General features: G+C 54.6%; 1 protein-coding gene across 1 annotated transcript in view; it reads left to right on the forward strand.

Moving 5' to 3' along the window:
- ITPR3 (inositol 1,4,5-trisphosphate receptor type 3) overlaps positions 1-23,445 on the forward strand; it is a 278,545-nt gene that overhangs the window by 251,480 nt on the left and 3,620 nt on the right. The window lies entirely within an intron of this gene.

Below are 23,445 nucleotides of genomic sequence, written 5' to 3' on the forward strand. Positions count from 1 at the left end.
GAGATCCGTTATTGTTACTGTTTTTGGCATATCAAATACGCCACAGGTAGCTTGCCATGCTCTGCCGTGCAGGCGGGATACTCTCGGTACCTTGCTGGGCTATCCGAGAGGATTAGCATCTTTCTAGAACAGGCCCAAAGAACAAGTATTAGCAGAAATGTGGAGAAAAGAGAACCTTCCTTCAGTGCTTCTGGAAGTGTACATTGGTTCAATATTCAGTGACTGTCACTGTCCTCCCGTTGTTCATCGATTTGCTCGAGCAGGCCCAGCAAAGTCTCCATCATGAGACTTTGTTGTTACTGTGTTTCAGTGACAAAATAAATAAAAGGAGCAGGGTTTTTCAGGACACTATGAGTCTGCAGACGGTTTCACATGGCGCTGTGTTCAAGGGGGTGACAGAGGCTAGACAGGAATCCATTCACCTGCCACAAGGCTACTCCCTACCCCTGAGCCAAGAGAGGCTGTAGGTGGGCTCTGGGTGACCACAAACCAGGGTCTTTGCAGAGTCTCACCCTGCCCCGCTGCTTCAAGCCACCCAGAGTGGGTGAACAACACCCACCCCACCTGTACCCGGGCCTCCTCAGTGGGGCCCATTTCTGGTTTTGTTTGGTTTTGTTTGGGGGGGAGGGGCGGTGAGGGGAGGCGGGAGGGAGGGCCACACCCAGCAATGCTCAGGGCTGCTCCTGGCTCTGTTCTCAGGAACACCCCTGGTGGTTCTTGAGGGACTCTCCGGGGTGCCAGGGTTTGAACCCGGGGTTGACTATATGCAAGGCAAATACACTGGGCTGTCACTGAGGTCCCAGCAGGACCCATTTCCAACCCTTGGAGCCTGGCCCTCTTGGTGGGTGGGGACCCTGTCTCGTTGTCTTGCATCAAACCATTCTGAGGAAAGTGCCAGAAAGCGTTTCAGAGTGGAAGCATGACACCAGTCAGGGCGGGGCGGGGCGGGGAGGGGGGGGCAGCACCCCACAGCACCTCACACACACACAGAGGCCTGGACTCATCTCCCCGCCCCTTCCCCACTACTCTGGCCTGTCCACTTGGTGGGTTCTGACCATACCATTAGTCCTGGCCTGAAACACCCCGTCACTCTCGCACCCCCTGCACCCACTTTTTCCCTTTCATCTTTTATTGGTTTGGGGGCCAAGCCCAGCGGTGCTCAGGGTGTACCCACAACTCTGTGCTGGGGGGGGTCACTCTTGGTGGGCTTGGGGGACCATATGGGATGCCAGGGATTGAGCCCCGCTCAGCTGTGTGCAAGGCAAGCGCCCTCCCTGCTGTACTGTCACTCCATGACCCCCTTTCTCCCTTCAGTAAGGATCTTTCCTCCCTCCCAGTTCACTTGGGGAAAAGGCTGCACCCTCCGCCCCCGCCAGCCCTGCTACCTGTTGTTGAAGGGGCTCCAAGTAAGAGTACCCAGTCCCAGCTCCGAGAGTGGGGGGCTGGGGTGAGGCCCCATCTGCCACCTCTACTCCCCAAGCTTCTCTGGGGAACCTGCTCAGGGGACCCAGCAGCAACAAGGACTGGTGTGTGGCACCCCACCCTGTGTCAGGGTCTGCTCCTGCCCCCCACGGCCCCCACCCCATCTAGAGCTCCGCCCAGGAGAAGTGGCACCAGTGTCTCAGCCAGCCATGGCCCCCTCATCAGGCCATGGGGGTGATCCACGTGGGTTCCCAGAGAACTCACAAAGGGACAGATGCGCCCCTTCCCACTTCCCCTCACCTCAAAGGCTCCCACTCATGGTCCTTTCCCCGTCATCCAGCACCTGGCCCTCCTCCAGGCCCCGCCCTCACTTCACTCCAAGCTGTGGCGGCTGCCTCCTCCGAAGGGCCTCCAGGGCTGCTCTCAGCCCACTGGAGAGAGCTGGATCCTTCACCACCGCACCGCCGCCCGCAGGGAAGAGGCAACTTCCCTCATCCCGCCCAAGCCCGCGTCTCCCTGACTTTGCTGGACTCCGCCTCCAGGCAGCGCAGAACAAGTCCTCCACAGCCAGGCCTCTCGGGGGCGCCCCGGCTTTGTGACCCCCAGGTAAGGTGGGAACCGGGCTCCCGGACCCCAGGCTCCAAGGTGCCAGTGCTGCAGGGGAACTGCTTGACGACCTTGTGAGCAGTAATTACACCCCAGGGCCCGCTCTTAATAACCACGTATTCTCCCTGTCAATGTGCCTTAATTGAAAATGAGTAGGCGACACAAGTTGCTGGGAAGTTGGCTGGCAAGCCCTTAACGTGATATTAATTGTAGTAATTAGTAGTCACTGTGTTGCAGTCATCTATAAATAGGGGGGCCATTAGTTTAGCAAAAGAGCGTGATTTAAAATGCAAATAAAAGCCCAATTAGACAGATAAATCTCTCATCTTTCCCAGCAAATTATTGGGGGGGGGGGCGGGGGGGGAACCAACCAGTTGAACGCATTGGTCAGTTCAGGGGCTCTGGACTCAAGCCACCTGAGTGCCCATCTGGGACACTGTCGCTTTAAGCAGGTTTGCTCAGGTACCCTCTGGAGGCTGTCACTCTCAGGGTTCTCCAGACTCGATTGGCAGGATTGGTGGTCAGGCCCCTAGTAGCTCCTCCTCCTGCCTGCTGATTGGCTGCCTCTAACAACTCAGGAGCACTTTTTAAAGGAACAGTAGCAGAGAGGGCTTCTGTGTCCTAGAATGAGAATGGATGTGTGGGAAGAGTCTCTTAAAACAGCTCTTCACACTTTACACAGAGGCTTTGGGCAAACATTGGAAGTGAAAATCACTGGAACTAGGAGGCGGCAGTCAAGGAGTTATGAACAGGCCCAAGCTGCTCAAGCCCAAGGCGAGTTGTCTAGTTCAGTGTCTCATTAGAGCCTCACCGGCTCTCTCCAATGCCTCCTGGTTGGCCTGTTTCCAGTCTCACAATTAGACGCAAGTCCTTCACTCTCGGGAAGTGGAACAGAGCCCAGACCTGAGCTTCCCGCTCCCACCTCCACCTGCCCAAGCGCCAGTTACCCCCTCGGGGACAGCTGAGGTTGGCTCGCCAAGTCTGCGCTGCAATGAGTCAAAGTCCGAGCATAAAGCAACTGTCTGTCAACTCAAGACACAACAGCCATTGTCCATGCTCACAGGGGCTTTCACGGCTGTCCAATAAACAAGAGAATTCAGGCAATTTGAGAATATGATTATTTTATTTTAATTTTACTTTGCTTTCGTTTGGGGTTGGGGCAGGGACACACCCAGTGCTCAGGATTTACTCCTGGCTCTGCACTCAGGGATCACTCCTGGGACCATACCGGTGCTGAGGATCAAACTCAGATTGGCTGCATCAAGGCAAGTGCCTCTCCTGCCTTACTATATCTCTCTGGCCCCACGAGTATTTTTCCTCTAAAATTTCAATTTACTTTTATGGTACAATACAAGCCACAGGTGGTAGCATTTATGATTTTTTGAGCTAGAAAATAAAATCAGGGCCTGGAGATGACTCATGCATGTGTGTTGAGTGTGTGTGTGTGTGTGGGGGGGCATTTATCTGGAGAAACTTCCCTCTAAAAAATTGCCTAAGAAGACAAGATTATAGATCAGGAACCAGAAGGAAGCAAGGGATTGTCCCCTCCAGTCTTGCTCATTCACAGAGAGTTTAGTGGTGCGGGCGTTGGCCATGAGGACAGCTCCTACCTTCCCTCCCACCTCGCCCACCCCTGTCCACGGGTGGACCCCTAAAACCAGCACTGGAGCAGATGTAGGATAGCGTGTCAGCCTTGGGATGTTGGCAAAGCTCCAGTTCTCCCACACTACCCCCTGGGCTTAGGAGCAGAAAATAGGCAAGTCTGCGGGCAGCCTGGCCAGGAGGTTCCAGAAGAACACACAGCAGGCCCTGCCCAGAAGGACCAGCTCCTTTGAAGGAATGGTATGTCCCCATCAGAGATGGGTCTTCCCAACCTTTACTCTTCCCAGTGCCCAGATTAGTACCAGAACCTGATCCACCCCATTACTCAGGAGTATCCCAGGCCAGGTTGTCCTCCTTCCCTGACTTCTCAAAACCTCTCAGATAATGCCCCACCGAAATACATCTGGACTGTGTATTTAACTATGATGCTATGCCGCCCTGGGAGGGGAAGGGTGTCTGTCCCTCCGCTGTCCCCCTTTGTGGCGGCAACATGGTGGCCTGCATCTTTTAGAGCCTAATGAACAGCCAGGTATGAGGCTGCATTGATGAGGCACGTGGGGCTTCATGGGATGAGGGTGGAATCGGCCCTGCTCCCTGCCGTGACAATGCTCCGGGTTGCCACCCTCAAACACCTCCTCCAGCTTCTGACCGACCATGATCCCAGAGGCACACATACCAATCTCAGAACCCAGGGGCTTCTGGCAGTAATCCCTCTAGGTTTATTACTAAAATATTAGAAATCCAAATGCACGTGGCCGCTATTGTGGCCACACGACATCGTATGCTCTTCATAATCAGCAATAGAAAACAAATTATCTAATGATGTCTTTTTGGCAGGTCTGAATGTGGAGAAAATTCCAAATAACAATGTTGTGTCTTTTGTTGTAATATTGAACGTGATCAATGGAGAGAGAGAGAGAGAGAAAAGTGGAAATCTGCCACACAGGCGGGGGGGGGGGGTTGGGAGGGGGGTATACTGGGGTTCTTGGTGATGGAAAATGTGCACTGGTGAAGGGACGGGTGTTTGATCATTGTATGATTAACCGAGACTTGAACTGAAAGGCTTTGTGACTGTTCTCACGGTGATTCAATAAACAAAACTTTAAAAAAATGATATTGATAAATAAAAATAAAAATGCTCCTTGAAAAAAAATCGCTCAGAGCCAGCCCCACACCTTCTCAGAGACCCCTCAGGGTGCCCCTAAGATGCTTCAGATCTTACAGGTCATGTATGTTCTTTGCTCCAGCAACTAGGCAGCTTTTTGGTTTATTTTCATTAATAAGCTAATTACATGCGTGGTCCTTGTGGTATTTGGTAGTTGACTTTGTACAAGCAACAAATATTTGAACCACTGTGTCCCAGGCAATGTCAAGGTGAAGAAAGCCACAGAATTCAAAACAGTGCAGTGCTTGCTCAGGGGCAGACATGGAACAACACCCATGGAATAGAGAATCGAGAGTCCGGAAATAAAAATTGGTCTGCAGTTAACTGACTTTCAACAAGGGTACCAGGCCCATTCCGTGAGGGGAGAGAAACAACTGTCTTCTCAGCAAATGGTGCTGAGACACTGGCAAAAGAATGAATGGGGCCCTCATCTCACGTAATATGTAAAAATGAACATAAAATGCACTAAGAGCTCAAACTATGACACTCTTAGAAGAAATCACGAGCATAAATCTTTCTGATCTCAGATTTGGCCTTGGGTTCTTAGACATGAAGGTGTCGGAAACAGAAGTCACAAAGGAAAAAAAAAAGGAACTGGGCTTCATGATAATTATACATTAACGCTTTTAGAGCACCACCAAGGAAGTGAAAAGACAACCTAGAGAATAGGTAAAGGTAAAGGTAAAGGCCCTCCCGTTGATCGTCGATTTGCTCGAGCGGGCCCAGTAACGTCTCCATTGGAGACTTTGTTGTTACTGTGTCTGGCATATCGAATACTCTCGGTAGCTTGCCGGGCTCTCCGAGAGGGGCGGAGGAATCGAACTCGGGTCGGCCATGTTGGCCGCTTGTAAGGCGAACGCCCTACCCGCTGTGCTATCGCTCCAGCCCTAGAGAATAGGAGAAAATATTCACAAATCAGATCTCCAATAAGGGGCTTGTATCTAGAATAAAGGACTCTCACAACTCAATGAACACAACCATGTAAAACGAGCAAAGGATCTGAATTGACATTTCTCTGAGGAAGAGATACAAGTGGTCAATAAGCCCGAGTGGGTACACATGAAAAGGTTTGTCATCGGGGAAATACAAATCAAAAGCACAACGTTTGCTTTGTGCTTCTCAGCAGTATGTCTAGGAAAAAGAAGTCGGATATGGGGAGATCTGAACCCCCAAACTCTGCTGGTAGGAGTGGGGAATGGTGCCAACACTTTGGGAATTGTCTGGTATGAAAAGTTCAGCATAGTGTTAACTGTAGAGCCCAGAGATTCTACACCAGAAGAAATGAAATCATATGACCACTATGACCACTGATTTAATAATGTGTGTGTGTGTGTGTGTGTGTGTGTGTGTGTGTGTGTGTGTGTATGGGCTGGAGTGATAGCACAGTGGTAGGATGTTTGCCTTGCATGCAGCAGGCCCGGCTGAACCTGGTTTGATTCCTCCACCCCTCACGGAGAGCCCGGCAAGCTACCGAGAGTATCTTGCCTGCGCGGCAAAGCCTGGCAAGCTACCCGTGATGTATTCGATATGCCAAACACAGTTACAACAAGTCTCATGATAGAGACGTTACTGGGCCCGCTCGAGCAAATCGATGAACAACAGGAGGACAGTGCAGTGACAGTGCAGTGCTATATATATACAACAAATATTGAATTGGCAGAGGGAGGAGGGGGGTTTAGCTCAAAAGCAACACCCAGTGGGCCTGGGGTGGCGGCAGGAGCCAGTCCTTGTCACCCTTTCCCAGGGACCAGCCCTGGTGAGCAGGTTGACGTACTATGGAGGATTGAGTATGCGACAGACACAAGAGATCAAAGCAGGGGTCAGGGGCTCCCAGCCCAGTGGGTGGAGAGGCTTGACTGCCCTTGAAGCTCAAGATACATTTTTTTAGAACAAGAAACATTACAGAGAAAATCGGGGGTGGTGATGTACTCTTGTCAGTTGCTAACCTCAGCTGATCTAGCCCCGCTAAACTCTTCACACATTCAACTGTGGAACAAGCATTTTGGGGTTTCTCTTAGTGGGTGCTTCCTCTGTGAGAAAAAAACAGAGACAAAGCAACTACAGGACAGCCCCCCGTCAGGATTCCAGGCACTCAGCCTTCTTCTCTCTCTCTCTCTCTCTCTCTCTCTCTCTCTCTCTCTCTCTCTCTCTCTTTCTCATTTTGGGTCCCACCCAGCAGTGCTCAGGGTTTACTCCTTGTGCTCAGGGCCGGGAGTGCCAGGGATTGAACCTGTGTCACTTGCGTCCAAGGCAAGCACCCTACTTACAATTGCTCCATCCCTCAATTTGTCTTTTATTTTTTTCCTTTTTCTTTTGGGCCACACTCAGAGTTGCTCAGGGCTTGCTACTGGCTGTGAACCCAAAGAACCACTGCTGGTAGGCTCAGGGGATCCTCTGGGATGCTGGAGATTGAGACTGGGTCAGCTTCATGCAAGGCAAGAGCCCTCCCACTGTGCTATCCACTCAGGCCCTCCATCATTCCTAACCCTTTGTTCCCAGTAATATCTGGCCACCACCAGAGCCTCCAGGGTTAAGCCTGACAGTGCTGAGGGTGGCATGGGGTGCCAGGGTGTGACCTCCAGCCCTTAAGTCAAGACCCTTGCAATCACTTCAGCCCAGAAGCAGTGAATTTGGCGATACCGAACAGGAATCCTTTTGGTTTCCTGATGCCTATAAAAGTTGTATTTAGTGGCCAGAGAGTACAGGAGTTAAGGAGCTTGCATGGAAGGCAGACAACCAAGATTTGATCCCCTGCACCCCATTAGGTCCACCCAGTCCTGCCAGGGGTGACCCCTGAGCACAGAGGCAGGAGTAAGGCCTCAGCACAGCTGACTGGGGCCTCTCAGAAACAAAAACCAATTTGAAAAAGTCATTTTTAGGGCTGGAGAGACAGTCCAGGGGTTAAGGCACTTGCCTTGCATGTGGCCAACCCCCATTTGAATCCCCTCACCATGTATGGCCCCCTAAGCGGGGTCATCCCAGCGGGGGTCCCTCCCTCCTGAGCACAGAGCCAGGAATAAGCCTGGGCACAGCTGGGTGTGGCCCAAACAACTAACTGAGGTCACATTCACACTCACTGTAGTCTGTTGCTAAGAACACAGCCCAAGCCATGGGCACAGATGGTGAGGGAGTGCCCAGGCGAGCACAGCATTCAGACTTTTTCCTCCCGTGGGTGCCATTAACCTTCCTTCCACTTGTCAGAAGTGTATTATCTGGGCCAGAATCAGTTCAGCAGGTCGGGCGTTTGCCTTTCATCTGGCGGACCTGGGTTCGATCCCCATATGGCCCCCAGAGCCTGGCAGGAGTGATCCCCGGATGCAGAGCTAGGAGTAAGTCCTGGGCACAGCTGGGTGGGGGCCGCACAACACGAACCAAAATACGTCATATCTGCAAAGCACAAGAAAACAAAGTGAGCGGAAATGAGGTCTGCCTGTGCTCTTCGGGGGAGGTCCCTACCCTGCGATGCTCAGGGGTCACTCTTGGCGGAGCTCAGGGGACCCTGGGCTGTGTGGGGAACTGGCCAGAGTCGGCTGCGTGCAAGGCCATCTCCTGACCCCTATACTCTCTCCCCAGCCCCAGGCCACCTGTTCTCAGTCCATTCTACAACACGAATGACCCTCGACACCAGTCGCTAAGTGAGAGAGGTCAGCAAAAGACCCCGGGCCACGTCACTCAACCTGGAGGCACATCTTGGGCAGGCAAGTCTGCAGAGTCTAAATCCGTAGCAGGGGCACCTGGACTGGGGCTAATGCAGGTGGGGTAGGGGCGGGGCAGGGTGGGGCAGGGCTGAGGCGGTTCTCTGTCCATCCACACTCCCCAGGATTCCCATCTGCTGCTCAGGCTCTCTTCCTTAGGGGCAGTGTTGTCTGCACAACAACACCTCTCCCCGCCGATTGTCAGCTACTGACCTGCTTGAGTTAACTGACAGTGAGTCCGTGTAGAGTGTGTGACCCAGGTGGGCCCCTCCTCACCGGCCCCCGGTATAAGCTAGAGATGGAGTCATTTCTTTACACGTCCACGGCTTGTGTGTTGGAGGGCAGAGTGACGCAGTGGCGGTGGCTGCGGGCAGAGCTGCAGGATGGGGTCTCCAGGCTGCCCTTTGTATCCCAGGTTCTTCAACACTTTCAAGAATGGAAATATTGGGCTGGAGCAATAGCACAGTGGGTAGGGCATTTGCCTTGCACGCGACCAACCCGAGTTCGATTCCCAGCATCCCATATGGTCCCCCGAGCACTGCCAGGGGTAATTCCTGAGTGCAGAGTCAGGAGTCACCCTTGTGCATCGCAGGGTGTGACCCAAAAAGCAAAAGAAAAAAAAAGAATGGAAATATTGAGTAATAAAGATACTCAGAGTTAGAAGATAGAAAAGTTTACGAAAAGTAGAGGAGAAAGAAATGCTCCCCCCAGCCCCCAGCAGGGGAGGAACTTAGTATAGGATTAAGTTCAGTATGGTTCATTTTGTGGGAATTTTACAGGAAAACTGGGTCTTTGTGTTTCATATCAAGGCAGAGAGGGTTCCCAGAGAAGTCTTGTTAGCTTAGGGCCCATCTGTGTGGTTAAGACCAACAACCTGTGTGTGTGCAGGGCCTTCTGGGGCACCCTTTACCCATCTGCCTAGGTATTGCCCATTATCTCTTGATCTGCTGTGAGCCCAGAGCTGGGGCAGAACTTATGGTCCTGGCAAAGTGTAAGCTACCCAGTTTCAGAGAGAGTCCAGGAATTTGCAGAGTTGTCTAAAATGTGGCCTTAAGTCAGCTAAAATGGAGAGACCAGCAGCCGTGGGCAGAGGGGAAACTGAGGCCCCCCTCTTTCAGTTGTTGCACTTCACTGTAATATGCTAATCTGTAGACTATTGCATCCTGTACTTCCAAGTGGGGAAGTTGGTTTGGATGTCGATTATATCTCAAAGTTCTTTTTTTTGCTTTTTGGGTCACACCCGGCGGTGCTCAGGGGTTACTCCTGGTTCTGCACTTAGAAATTACTCTTGGGGCGTTCTGGTCCGTCCTTCACGCCCTACCGAGGTCAACAGTTGCCCCCCACGAGCGGCTCCCCAGCACGGCCACAGTCCCAGAAGCACAAGGACTTAATGCAGAACCCGGCAGCTTGGAGCAGAAAAGTGAAAGGACTATGCGTTAATCCAGGCCATCAAGTCTGCCGGAGGGGAAAGGGTGTTGCCCCATTCGCCCTCTCTTCTCTGGAAAGAAGGATGGCGGCCGCATGGGAGCCTTGTGGACAGCAGGTATGAGCCAGGGGTGTGGGGGCGACTAAAACCTCATGGGAAGGGGGGCGTTCCGGTCCGTCCTTCACGCCCTACCGAGGTCACCAGTTGCCCCCCACGAGCGGCTCTCCAGCACGGCCACAGCCCCAGAAGCACAAGGACTTAATGCAGAACCCAGCAGCTTGGAGCAGAAAAGTGAATGGACTATGTGTTGATCCAGGCCATCAAGTCTGCCGGAGGGGAAAGGGTGTTGCCCCATTCGCCCTCTCCTCTCTGGGAAGAAAGATGGCGGCCACATGGGAACCTTGTGGACAACAGGTATGAGCCGGGAGTGTGGGGGCGACTAAAACCTCATGGGAAGGGGGGCGTTTCGGTCCGTCCTTCACGCCCTACCAAGGTCACCAGTTGCCCCCCACGAGCGGCTCTCCAGCACGGCCACAGCCCCAGAAGCACAAGGGCTTAATGCAGAACCCAGCAGCTTGGAGCAGAAAAGTGAAAGGACTATGCATTAATCCAGGCAATCATTTCTGCCCAGAGGGGAAAGGGTGTTGCTCCCTTCCGCCCTCCTCCCTCTGGAAAGAAAGATGGCGGCCACATGGGAGCCTTGTGGACAGCAGGTATGAGCCAGGGGTGTGGGGGCGACTAAAACCTCATGGGAAGGGGGGCGTTCCGGTCCGTCCTTCACGCCCTACCAAGGTCACCAGTTGCCCCCCACGAGCGGCTCTCCAGCACAGCCACGGCCCCAGAAGCACAAGGACTTAATGCAGAACCCAGCAGCTTGGAGCAGAAAAGTGAACGGACTATGCATTGATCCAGGCCATCAAGTCTGTCGGCGGGGAAAGGGTGTTGCCCCATTCGCCCTCTCCTCTCTGGAAAGAAAGATGGCGGCCACATGGGAGCCTTGTGGACAGCAGGTATGAGCCGGGAGTGTGGGGGCGACTAAAACCTCATGGGAAGGGGGGCGTTTCGGTCCGCCCTTCACGCCCTACCGAGGCCACCAGTTGCCCCCCACGAGTGGCTCTCCAGCACGGCCACAGCCCCAGAAGCACAATGACCTAATGCAGAACCCAGCAGCTTGGAGCAGAAAAGTGAAAGGACTATGCGTTAATCCAGGCAATCATTTCTGCCCAGAGGGGAAAGGGTGTTGCTCCCTTCCGCCCTCCTCCCTCTGGAAAGAAAGATGGCAGCCACATGGGAGCCTTGTGGACAGCAGGTATGAGCCGGGGGAGTGGGGGCGACTAAAACCTCATGGGTCGGGGGGCGTTCCGGTCCGTCCTTCACGCCCTACCGAGGTCACCAGTCGCCCCCCGCGAGCGGCTCTCCAGCACGGCCATGGCCCCAGAAGCACAAGGACTTAATGCAGAACCCAGCAGCTTGGAGCAGAAAAGTGAACGGACTATGCGTTGATCCAGCCCATCAAGTCTGCCGGAGGGGAAAGGGTGTTGCCCCATTCGCCCTCTCCTCTCTGGAAAGAAAGATGGCGGCCACATGGGAGCCTTGTGGACAGCAGGTATGAGCCGGGAGTGTGGGGGTGACTAAAACCTCATGGGAAGGGGGGCATTTCGCTCGCCCTTCACGCCCTACCAAGGCCACCGGTTGCCCCCCGCGAGCGGCTCTCCAGCACGGCCACGACTCCAGAACACAGAAACCAATTTCTTAACTATCTGACTTTCAGTAGAAATACTTCCAGGGTCAATAGGTAAAATAGCAGAAATCCAAAACCAACATTTAATTCTTGAACCCAGCTGTAGAAAGCAAATCACTTCACAATGCTTTTTCAGCATGTCTGATTTGGGGGGGGGGGGTAAACTCTAAATAATAGTGGTGAATCTTATTGAAACAATGAATCTAATCAAAGCAGATAGAGTGTTAACTAGAATTCATCTGCCTCACAGGGACGGGGAGGGGTGGGGGGTGGGGTTTTATTGGGGTTCTTCAGGGTAAAAAATAAGTATTGGTAAAGGGAAATGTGTTTGATATTTGCATGACTGAGACATAAACCTGAAAGCTTTGTAACCTTTCCCACAGTGATTCAATAAATAAATTTTAAAAATAAAAAAAAAAAAAGTAAAAAAAAAAAAAAGAAATTACTCTTGGTGGTGCTCAGGGGACCATATGGGATGCTGGGGATTGAACCTGGGTCGGCCACATGCAAGGCAGAGGCCCTCCCCGCTGTACTATTGCTCCAGCCCCTCAAAGCTTTTCAAAAGCACTTAGGCCAAGGGGTGAGAGATGGGCCAGGGGTTCAGGCACCTGCCTTGCAGATAGCCAACTCCAGTACTAGCACCACACATGGTCCCCTGAGCACCACCAGGACTGACCTCTAAGCACAGAGCCAGAAGGAAGCCCTGAGCACTGGCTGAATGCAGCCCCGGCCTTGCCCACTCTCACTCCCCCCAAAAGCAAATAACAACAAGCCCCGCCCTGAGGGAGGTTCTATTTGATTTACTTATTCAGTTTTAGGGTCCCACCCAGTGATGCTCAGGGGTTACTCCTGGTGGTGCTCAGGGACCACATGGGATGTGGGGATCGAACCCAGGTTGGCTGCCTATGAGGCAAGTGCCCTCCCCGCCTTTCTGTCGCTCCGGCCCCAGGAGGCCACATTCTAGCCCCGTCTCACGGAACAACGGCTCCTTTCTCAAATGGGGGCGCCAACCTCTTGGGGTCCCTCAACGATACGAGGATTGCCAAGAATCTGGCAATCGTGAAAGGTTTCTGACTGTTCAGTGAGGATGAATCGATTCAGAATCAATCGAGCAGGGAATCTGAGGCAAGGGAATGGTCTCACTGAGGAGTTAGGAAGCAGAGGCCTGAGGGGAAGCTCAGGGGGCCCAGCGAGGCCGTGCCAGGGGCCCGAGAGCCGCAAAGGCTGCTGAGAGGCGGGGGGATCATTTGACATTTTTTTCTCAGTTTTAATGAGTTTGATTCCATATATCATAAATTTTAGTAGTTGGGTCAAAGGTGTTTAGTAAATTCACTGCGCATCTGCCTCTGCAACCCAGTTTGAGAAGTTTTATCTTTGCAAAAAGATTCCTTCCGCCTATGAACCATCAGTCCTGTTTTCAGCGACCACTAACCGACTTTCTGTGGCTCGATCTCTTCTGGAAATCTCATAAAAACAGAAGAATCGCGAGTCTATGGCCTTGAAAGTCTGGCTTTGTTCACTGGGCAGGTTTAAGATGCCCACAGGTTGTCCTGAAGATGCGTATCTTATTTGGGGTTACACCCAGCTGTGCCGAGGGCTCGCTCCTGACTGGTGGAGGGGCTGGGGGCCAAACCCGTTATGTGACGGGACCAGGGTGTGGTGCCGGGACAGAGGCAAGCCTCCAGCCTCTGCACCATCTCTCTGGCCCATTGCTGGAAAGTAGGCGCTCTCGGTGGGCAGGGCAGGACATGTCTGTGTAGGCAGTTAGGGACGGTGGACACTTAGGCAGCATCCAGCATGGGGTCCTCGTACCTGCACACTTCACAGGCCTGTCTGTGGGCACACATTTCCATTTCTTTCAGCTCCTTCCGCAAACCCTCAGATCCCCGTAATCACCAGGGTACCTTTTGTGGCGAGGCGGCCTCGAGCTGCACTTACTTGGTCTTGGCTGAAAGGCCGAGCAGCGATGCCACCTTGGAGCTGACACCTGAGAGGGCAACGAAAGGGGAGAGTGTCAGTCCAGGCACGGTGAAGCCCTCGTGTATGTGCACGCGGGTGCATGAGTGCGTGCACATGTGGGTGTGTGTGTGCGCTGGCTGAATGCTGTGTCGGTGTGTGCATGTCTGTGTGCATGCATGGGTAAGCGCATGTGTGTGAGTTCATATGGGGGTGCATGTGTGTGGGCATGTGGGGGTGCCTGGATGCATGTGTGGAGACATATGTGCGTGTGGGGGGCATGCATGTCTGTGTGCAGGTGTGTGTGAGTGGGCCCATATGTGGGCATGTGTGTACGTGTGGGGGTGCGTGTAAAGGCTAGAGGCCTGGCCAAGGTCAAGGGTGCCTGGAGGGAAGAGAGGTGCCCCTAGCTAGGAGCAGACATGGGAGGGAGGGAGGATTGGGCGGTTTGGGGGCAACTGTGCCTTCCCTGGGGAGGGCCCAGGGGTGTGGGTGGGGCTGGCGGCAAGCAGGCTAGGGCCAGGTGCTCTGCTCTGCGGGTGGGATTCAGGGGGGAGGGATATGGGGGGGATATCTTTGTAAATCTCGTCCTGGGGTTGCCATCCCCTCTCAGACGCGCCCCCTATCCATCAGAGCCTCCAGGGGAGAGGCCTGCTCCTGGGGGGCACCGCTGACCCTTCCCCGTCCCCACCCACCTTGGACAGCAGCGTCAAATGGAGCCCCAGTCTCTCCCCAACCCCCACCCAAGGGGTAAGACCCCCAGCCTCTTTCCTGCCACACCCAGCCCCAGGCCCCGGGGTCAAAGTGCATGTGGAAGAGGGGGGCAAGGTCTAGAGTTCCCGGTTCCCCCTGTGTTATCAGCAGGTCCCCAGGGTCTGCCTTGAAGCATGACTTAGACCCCAGAGTCCCGGGACAGACGGGTGAGGTGCCGCTCCCGTCCCTCAGACTCGATCCTGCTCTCCCACTGCTGGAGCAGCCCGGAAGGGCTCAGAGACCGCTCAGCACCTCAGTCCTGCGCCCCTGCCCCAACCTTGCAGCCCCTGCCCCCCTGCCCCCAGCGCTGCAACCCCGGCCTCCGCCTTCCTCCCCACCTCCTGCCCCCCAAGGTGCAGGATGTCCAGCGGCTGAGCCTGAGCTGGAGGCCCGGGCTGTCAGGGCTGCCAGGGAAGGGAGCTGAGGAGGAGTTAATCTTCCCTGGAATATTAATGGTCCCGTCAGGAGTGCTGGGCCGAGCCGCCCGCAATCTGCCTTTATTAACGAGGCGGGCGCCAGCTGGAGCTCGGGGCCTCCAGAGACAGAGACAGCTGGGAGGGGCTGGGCAGGGCAGGCGGGGGCGGCGGAGGACACTGGGCCTCACAGCCCCTCCCTCTTCTCCCATCCCCTCTCCTTTTTTGCCTCTTTCTCCAGGGAGGTTTCCAGAAGTCCTCCTTGGCTGTAGAATCGCTGGGAGAGTTCTATCCCATGTCCTGCCCAGCGGCCACATCCTACTGAAGCTGTAGGGAGTGAGGGCCTTGGCCCGGATGAGTGTCCTGGGCAGTTGGGGAGGGGGCGGCGAGGAGGTTCTAATAGGCTTCAGAACTGACGCCCTTTCACCCCTCGTCCCCCCCCACACACACACTGTCCTTAGCGTGGCCAGGCACGGTTCCACCTGCTTTGTGTAGCCACTGGGCTCTCACTAGGACCCCATACCCTGACTCGTATGCTGCAGTTTGCAGATGGAGAAACTGAGGCACAAAACGTTGAGGCTCCCCCCTGCTGCCCTGCTGAGCCGGCTCCTTTCCTGCGCACCTGGCAGGTGCTGGGAAGGCATTGGTGCCAAAGCAAAGCCCCGCCAGGCCTGCCCAGAGAGCTCCGCTGCCCTGTGCCCCATCCCTAGGGGACACTGTGTCCCTCAGGGACCCGCATGGGCTGTGAGTGGGGGCTGGGAGTGGCCCACAGCTGGGGTGCAGAAGCTGGTGCAGGCATGTGTTCGGGGCACAGGGTGAGTGTGTGTGCATGGGGGGGTCACACCCTGAGCTCACCTGGGGGCCCTGCCCACATGTCACACCCAGGTCCCCAGAGATCCCCCCAAGCAGATGGTCTGCTCACCACAGTCCGCTGGTGTCCCTGATGCAGCAGCGTGGGCAGAGGCAGCACCAATGTGTGTGTGTGTGTGTGTGTGTGTGTGTGTGTGTGTGTGTGTGTTGGCAGGGGGGTGGGGGGGCGGACAGCGTTAGGGGCCCAGATTAGCCACTGGCCCCAGGGCAGGAAGCAATATGGATCTCCCTGGATCTCCCTCCCTGTCGCTTTTTTCTCTGGGTGTTCGCTAAATTGAATCAATTTATTAAAGTTGTTCACCATTGATTTGTTCTGATTCCCCAACAGAAAAGAAGAGAAATGAAGCACTGGCCCCCCCAGGCCCAATCTGACTCACGAGAAGGAAGGGGCCGTGGCCGGGCCCCTGAGCACTGCACCGCGCTCCAGACTCACCCAAAACGGTCCTGTACCAGCTGCTCCCCGCGCCCAGGGCTTCCTCTCCTACACCAAACGTTTCCCCCTGAAACTGAGGACCACCTGCACCCCCTCCCGGGCACCCCACCACTTGCACTCAACAGCACGGCAGGCAGCTGGGGTCAAAGGACACGGGGCACTGCCCCTCCACACCCCATGGCCATGCCTTCAGTGTGACAGTGCCCCGACATCAGGAGCACTACCCGCCTGCCCGGGTCAGACACCCTGACTCACCCGGTTTTGCTGCTGGAGACACTCCAAGAGGTTGAGGGCTTGACCCGGGGTCACATGGCAGTACAGAGGGGTGGTACTCAGCAGGGCCTCGAACACGCATGAGGCTGGGAGGGGCTCCCCGGCAGAGGGCTCGCTGTGCACCTGTGAGGCCCTAGATCCGACTCAGCATCATGAAACAAACAAAAGCTAACATCAAGCCCCCTCTCTAGTCTTTCGTGGTTGGAAAAGTGGACTGCTTAACTTCCTAGCTTCCCACGCTGCTTGGAGGACCCAGACGACACTGTTCAGGCCAGCGAGCAAGTGTTGAAAGTCATTTGGCGAAAAGACAACACCTCTTCTTTCTCACTCCGTCTTCATTGTCTTCCCCCTTCCCTTTGTTAAAGGGAACTCTGATGTGACGAGCAGAGGCAAAGCAGCCTCCCTGTGACCACGAGTTGAACATCAGCGTGAGACATGTGCTGGAGCAAGGAACCCGGAATCCAGTTGCCTTTGAACAGTCTGTAAACTGTTGCAAGCAGGCCAGAGAAGCAGTGCAGTGTTAGGGCATCTGCCTTGCACACTCCAACCCGGGTTCAATCCTTGGCACCCCTTATGATCCCCCAAGCCCCTCCAGGGGTAATTCCTGAGTGCAGAGCCAGAAGCAAGCCCTAAGCAGCGCTGGGTGTGACCCAAAAACAAAATAAAATAAAAAATAAATAAACTGCTGCAAGCTTAGGACTATCTGAAGACTTGTTCTTGGATAAGCAAAATAAATCTCTCCCTTGTTTAAGCCCCCTTGCCATCGTTTTCTTGACTCTGCCTGATGCGTAAGATTGAAATGGAAACCCTTCTCACTCCCTGTCACTGAGAAGAGCATGCTGAGGCTCTTGGTGCTATGTCCTTTCCCATCCTTCCTAGAAGGGTCTCGGTAGCCTGGCAGTAGCTTGGGCACAGTCCATTGGCCACAGAGCAAACAGATGGCCAAGAGCCAAGCCAATCAGATTCTTCCTCAAGAAACTGCCGGCAGCTAGCCCTGGCCTCTCTTGGAGAAGCTTGTCTCACACTGCCCAGTGGGCCTTCTGGGCTGATACCTCAGCCCGGCCCTGCCTGTATTTCCCTCTGTGTTGCCTCCCTTGACAAGAGCTGGCTGCCCTTTCCAGGGGACCCACATCCAATCCTGAACCCCCTCCCCCACAAAGAAAACCAAGAACTGAATTCAAAATGTAAAACCAGAGCTGAAGGGATCACCCAGGGGTAGGGCCTGCCTTGCACGAAGCCAAACCAGGTTCGATCCTCATCCCCACCTCCAGCACCCCGTAGGATCCCCCTAGCCCCACCAGGAGGGACCTCGGATCAGAGTCAAGAATGAGCTCTCTGGGGGAGAAGGCAGCTGGCATAGAAAAAAGAAGGCGAAGGGCTGGTGTGAGTTCAAAACATGGGTGCATGATTCGTGCATTTGATGAAGAACCATTTCCAGGGCCTCCTCAGCAGAGGGACAAAGAGACGGCGGACCCCAGGCTGATGGTCAAAATGGCACATTTAATGCAGAGCTGCTGGCGTACTTAGGGACCATATGAAAGGGTTTAAGGTGTGGGGCTGCACGTAGGTGTGATCATTCATTTACAGAGAGAAAACGTTTCAGTGGAGGCAGTTCTCTCTGGAGGATAAACTCCAGGAGACACTCTGTCTCCCAGGGACATCTATATTGCTTCTTATTAATACTTGCAGTTATTTTGATAAACACAGTAAGAGGTATAGATTCCAAAACTTATTTCTCTGGGCTCAGAGAGTAAGCAAGGCTTTTACTGTAAATCCCAAACTAAGTCCTGAGGCGAGTTCAGTTTGTCCTTCCCCATGGGGGTCCTGTCCCTTAAGTCATAATGGCCTGCATCAGGGATCACTTCTATCTAGCAGGGCTCAAGGGACCATACAGGATGCTGGGGATCGAACCCCGATTAGCCACGTGCAAGGCAGGCATCCTACCTACTGTCCTGTCTCTCTGGCCCCCCGAGCCCCATATTCTAACTTTCCTTCCTTTCTGGGAACCCGCCTCACCACCTCTCCAGTAAATCCCCTTTCTCCAAATCAATTTCTAGAGCTTGCCGCCAAGGAAGACCAATTCAGAAATTAGGACCAGAAGTGGGACTCGAGACCATCCCCGAGAGAGAGAGGAGTTTCCTGAAATTGCTTTTCATAGTTCTAGGGGCCCAAATGTGCAGCCTTGGGCTCGTAGTGCAGGACCACAAAGTGCAGCTAATCACGGGCCCGGCCCGGCGCCTGGGACCCAGCGCCAGCCCGAAGCACAAGACTCTGGCCGCGGCCACGGGCCAATTTATAAAGGATGCAGGGTGCTGGGACCACAGGCCGGCTGGTTGTTGCAAACACTGGATAATTTAAAGGCAGGAAATGACAGACTCGAATCAAAATGTTCGCCTCTGGGCACAGAATAAAATCCAAGGCCATTATATGACCAGGCTGAAAGAATCTTTTATTGCACAGAGCTGTGTGTTTGGAATCGCTGAAGTCTGAAGTGAGAGATTGATTTTGAAGTTACTGAATTACAGTGTCAGTTGAAGCCACCACAGCAGTGTGTCCCGAGAATGAGAGAGCAAAGTCACGGACGGGGAGCAGCAGTTTCCACCAACGTGGCCGCTCCGGGGCAGTTGCCAGAGCTGGGAGGACCCTCCGCACCCAGGAGCTCCCTGGCCCGCCTGAGCTGTTCCATCACCCAGCCTGGCTCTTATTCCTAGGATACTCGGGAGCCAAAGCACGGCGGGTAGGGTGTTTGCCTTTTACACGCCCGACCCGGGTTCGATTCCTCCCTCCCCCTCGGAGAGCCCAACAAGCTACCGAGAGTATCTCGCCCGCACAGCAGAGCCTGGCAAGCTCCCCGTGGCGTGTTGGATATGCCAAAAACAGTAACAACAAGTCTCACAACGGAGATGTTACTGATGCCTGCTTGAGCAAATTGATGAACAACGGGAGGACAGTGCTACAGTGCTACTCAGGACTCACACTGGGGACCCATCTGCTGTGGAATCAGGAAGGGGGAGACCTGCCGAGAGCAGAGGTCAGGAGCTCACTGATTTGGAGTTGGAAGAAACAGGACCGGGGCCGGAGAGCTAGTGCAGCAGGGAGGGCGCTTGCTTTGCCGGCAACAGACCTGGGTTCGATCCCCGGCATCCCCTATGGTCCTCCAAGCACCTCCAGGAGTGATTCCTGAGTGCAGAGCCAGGGGTAATCCCTGAGAATCACCGGGTGTGGCCCAAAAATGAAAGAATAAAGGAGCCTGAGGGGAGACCTTTCTGAGGGTACCGTGGTTCTCGGTGAGGAACGGGCTTGTGTTTTGCAATACGGGTGTAGCTGAGAGAAGCTCTTGTTCAGTTGCTCTCCCAAGCAGTTGGCAGAAGTTCTGACATTTTGCTGAAGCAATTAATGGAAGCCTGGACCAAATGCTGATCCCACACTAACTGGCAAAAAAAAAATAAATTAAAAAAACCCATAAAATCCCTGGCAGAAAGAGGAAAACCTGAGCAATGCCAGCCGAGACCCCCCACGGCCCTCCCGTCCCTCCCTGCTCCCATGAGGGTGCTCCCAGGAAGATCAGAGTAGGAGCTGCACTTTCCCAATCATCAAAAAAAAAAAAAAAGAAAGAAAGAAAGAAATGACTGCATTTCAGATCAGCAAAAGCAAGCATCGTGAAAGCCAGGGCTGGAGAGCTCGTGCAGGGTGGAGGGCGCTTGCCTTGCACAGAGCAACCCAGGCTTGATCCTCAGAAGCCCAGATGGTTCCAAGCATGGCCAGGAGGGAGCACAGAGTCGGGAGTAGGCCCTGAGCATGGCAGGGTATGATCCACACACCAAAAGCTGAAGAATGAGGGGCTGGAGAGAGAGTACAGGAGATAAGGCGCTTGTTTGGCACATGGTTAACCTAAGTTTGACCCCCAACACCCCAAATGGTCCCTTAAACCCTGCCAGGAGTGATCCCTAAGTGCAGAATAAACCCAGAAATAAACCCCGAGTACCACTAGGCGGGGGAGAAAAAGGAGGAGTAAAAAGAGAAGGAAGGTGGGGAGAGAGAGGAGAGAAGGAGAAGGAAGGGAGGAGGGAGGAGGAGGATGGGGGGAGGGAAATCTATCACGCAGGGACCTCGTGTTCAGCTGGGGTTTGTTGGTGGCAGAGACCCTTCATCAGAGGACCAGGACCTGGCAGGACAGGAAAAGCCAGGTGGGGCCACTTCCACTCCTACCAGCCGCAGACTCAGTGGACCCCAAGCTCTGGCCAAGCTGAGTGGTGGGCGCAGCCAACAGTGGGGCATGCCCCTAGGGCCCCGTCCCGCCCCCCAGCTCAGGGAGAGCCAGATCTCAGCACACAGCAGTGCCCTCCGAGGGAGGTGACCACACACAGCTGCCCCTCCAGATGTTGACTTGTTGACTCCTCGGCAGAGCCAGAATCCGAGCCCTGTTTCGGGGATTCTGGTGCGGATGTGAAAACGGAAAACTCTGACTGGGGACAAAACACGAGAAGCTGTTCGCGCACACCGGGCCGAGCTGTAGCCGAATGTTACTCCGGGCCTGGGAAACGCCGGCTTCCTGCCTCCTCCCGCGGGCGTCCACCTGCCAACGGAGAGCAAAACATGCTCAGGGGCTGGCAAGAAGGCAGACACGAAGCCTGGGGCTGGCGGCGCGGCAGAGACCCAGGAGGTGCCCGCAGCCCGTGCTCTGGGGCCAGCGGCGTACAAGAGCGTCCTCCTTCATGCCAGCCTAGAACAGACTCTTCTTCTCTGGTTTTCCCTATACCTACCCGCCTGTGGCAGAGGTCGTACATTAGGCACAGTAAGAGATGAACAGCAATGACAAAACAAGACAGGACAATGAAAACACACTGAAAAAGAGTTCAGTGCAAATGGGCTCTAAGTCGCGGGCGGGTGAGTCCTTTGGTGTTAGCCGGAACCATGGAGAGGGAAACCGTGGGTGTGGGAGCAGCCACCGACAGCCACAACGCTGACCCCCACCTCTAAAAGAAGATGTGGTGGGCCAGGATGGAGTGGTGGTGCAGCGGGGAGGGCGTCTGCCTGACACGCACCCGACTTGGGTTTGACCCCCAGCATCCCACTTGGTCCCCTAAGCCTGCGAGGAGTAATTCCTGAGTGCAGAGCTGACCCAGGAGCATTGCTGGGTGTGGCCCAAAGACAAAAAATTCAAATAAAGGAGACACAGCTTCTGCTGGCCTTTTCTGGATTTGTGAAACATCCCCAGATCGACAGTTCCGCCAAGAGCAGGCAGCTTTGAGAGAGGAGCTGAGCAAGTACGGGCTCTGCATTCAGACTGCAGGGTGGCTCCGGGGCCCTCAGGGGCCCTGTGCACTCACTGCCTCAGGGTCTGGCCACGATAGCCAGGCCGGAATGGCCCTGGATACTCTGGAACAGACACCAGGAGTGTCAGGAAGCAGTACAGCTGCAACTTCACAGGTAGGACACATGTACCACTGTAGCACTCTCCTCCTGTTGTTCATCGATTTGCTCGAGCAGGCACCAATAACGTCTCACAACATATTGTGAGACTTGTTGTTACTGTTTTTGGCATGTTGAATACGTCAAGGTAGCTTGCCAGGCTTTGCTGTGCGGGTGCAATACTCTCAGTAGCTTGCCGGGCTCTCCAACAGGGGCGGAGGAATCGAACCTGGGTCGGCCGCACATAATCTTCAAAAATACAAAGTGGCTGCTTCAGGCAAGGCTGGATCCAGCAGCCTCATGTTGTGATGACAGTCGCGTTCCTGCCCCGTCTCTCTGCCTTCAGACCTTCCCTAGTATTACCCAGACCTAGGACAGCCTGGTGTTCCCACAGCTACACACATCTGACTTCAGGTCAGGTGACAGGAAATACAACTGGGCTGGCAGCGAAAGTGAAAGTGGAGAGGGTTCTTTCCCAAAACCCCCCAGTGACCTTGTGTCTCACTGACCCCAGTGGGAGAATGTGCCCATTTGCAGACTGGCTCTGTGCAGGGGAAGCTTGATGATTGGCTACACACACCCAGGCCCAGCCCCTGAGGCGAAGGAGAACCAATCCTATTTGAGCATGATGAGTACACTCCAAAAGCTATGTGGTTTAGGTCTCATTATTATTATTATTATTATTATTATTATTATTATTATTATTATTGGGCTGGAGCGATAGCACAGTGGATAGAGCATTTACCTTGCACGCAGCCGACCCAGGTTCAATTCCTCCATTCCTCTCAGAGAGCAAACGGCCTCTAGATTCCAAGAGCAGGTCTTGCAGAGGGAACAGGAAAGTGGAGAGGGGGCAAGTTTGCCTCCCCATATGATTACAGGTTTATAGACTTAATCCCTGGTCCTGGGGTTGAGTCTGTAAACCTGACACTGACCCAAGTTCACTGCATCTTCCTCGGGGATCTCTGCCCCCTGGGGAGAGGAAGCGGCTCACTGGCCAGGTGGAGCCCCTCAGCCCACCCATCACTCCTGATTCCCAGCTTGGCGCCCCTCGAGCCCTCGAGGACCACCCGCCAGTCCTCCCCTGGGAGCCGTCAAGCCAGGGACCCAGGCGTCCTGCGGGGAGACAGTGACCCTGGCTGCAGGCTCCACCATCCCCTGAACCGTCAGCCCTTTGCAGACAGCAGTCCTCTGCTTCCTGTTGTTCGGAGAGCCTGTGGCCCACACCGTGAGGGGAATCTTCTCTAAGACATTCCTGATATTTGCACAGACGGTTTCAGAGAAGGCTCCCTCCCATCTGCTCGCTCGGCTCTGGACCCCGGGCACAGACTGGCACGTGGAATCACGCGCCCGCCGCCCCCCACCCAGCGGCTCACGGCCGGGCTGTGTGCTCGGGCGCAGTTCTGGGAGGGGTCATTTTCCCAGGCCCCTCAGACCCGCCGGCCACTGCCCATCTGTGTGCGTCACCCTCCACTGAGCTGTCACTTCACCTGAACCCCAGGGATGCCACCCTACATCAGCCCTGAACATGCTACCACAACTGCACCCCACATGCAACTCGCTTCCCCAGACCCACGTCACCTGCCCCTCACACCCCACTCGCCCCCTCACACACCCCACCTGCTTCCTCACATCCCAACTGTCCCCTCACACCTACCCCACTTGTCCCTTCATACCC

The sequence above is a fragment of the Sorex fumeus genome, unplaced genomic scaffold (assembly GCF_029834395.1).
Source record: "Sorex fumeus unplaced genomic scaffold, SorFum_2.1 ptg000094l, whole genome shotgun sequence".
Lineage (NCBI taxonomy): Eukaryota > Metazoa > Chordata > Mammalia > Eulipotyphla > Soricidae > Sorex > Sorex fumeus.